The following is a 920-nucleotide window of genomic DNA, read 5'->3' as shown; positions in this document are numbered from 1 at the left end:
ACACAGTGATGGAAATGCGTGATATACATGCCATATATTATTATTATTATTATTATTATTATTATTATTATTATTATTATTATTATTATTATTGACTGACTTACTGACTCAAAGGCCTTTCGCTTCCTAATCATCCGATCGGGACGCCTCGTTCCTCTCTAATCACCTGTGTCAGTTCCTTCCATAGTTCACGGTCTTTTGCTGTGGATGCTAAGTTCATCAGGTCTTCATTTGATTTTAATTCTTTGTTATTTTGAAGGCGTTTTAGGTCTCTGTTGAGTACAATATAAATTGACGTGGGTGGTCTACCTTGATATTTCTTGTGTCCAGATGGGATGAAAAAAAGTATTCATGGCTTTATTAGTTGGTATATTTTCATCTCTTCTGAGTATATGCCCAAGAAGCCGCCATCTTGCCTCTTATTATTATTATTATTTTTATTATTATATTATTATTATTATTATTATTATTATTATTATTATTATTATTATTATTATTATTATTATTTATTATTATTATTATTATTATTATTATTATTATTATTATTATTATTATTATTATTATTATTATTATCGGAAAATTTGTCGTTTAGATTTTGATACAAAACCCGAAACAAAATCATCTCAGTTCTATCCACAGCACATCGTCACAGAGTGAGCAATAAGGGTTAAGTTGTTTTTTTGTTTTGTTTTCTTTTTGGCTCAAGAAAATATACACAAGAGCCAAAATCCGGTTCCCTGGTTGTTTATTTTATCTACTTGGCCATTTTGATTTGTGAGAGCGCTGGTTTATAGAATGGCATCTAACAGGCGATATAATCATCATCATTATCATCATAATCATAACCATCATCATCATCATCATCATCATCATCATCATCATCATCATCATCATAAGAACAGATACATATTTAGATTTGG

Source organism: Berghia stephanieae, chromosome 4, assembly GCF_034508935.2.
Source record: "Berghia stephanieae isolate SIO BIC M18660-M18661 chromosome 4, UCSD_Bste_1.3, whole genome shotgun sequence".
Classification (NCBI taxonomy): Eukaryota; Metazoa; Mollusca; class Gastropoda; order Nudibranchia; family Aeolidiidae; genus Berghia; species Berghia stephanieae.
The sequence above is the reverse complement of the archived record's forward strand: the minus strand, read 5'-3'. Positions refer to the sequence as shown.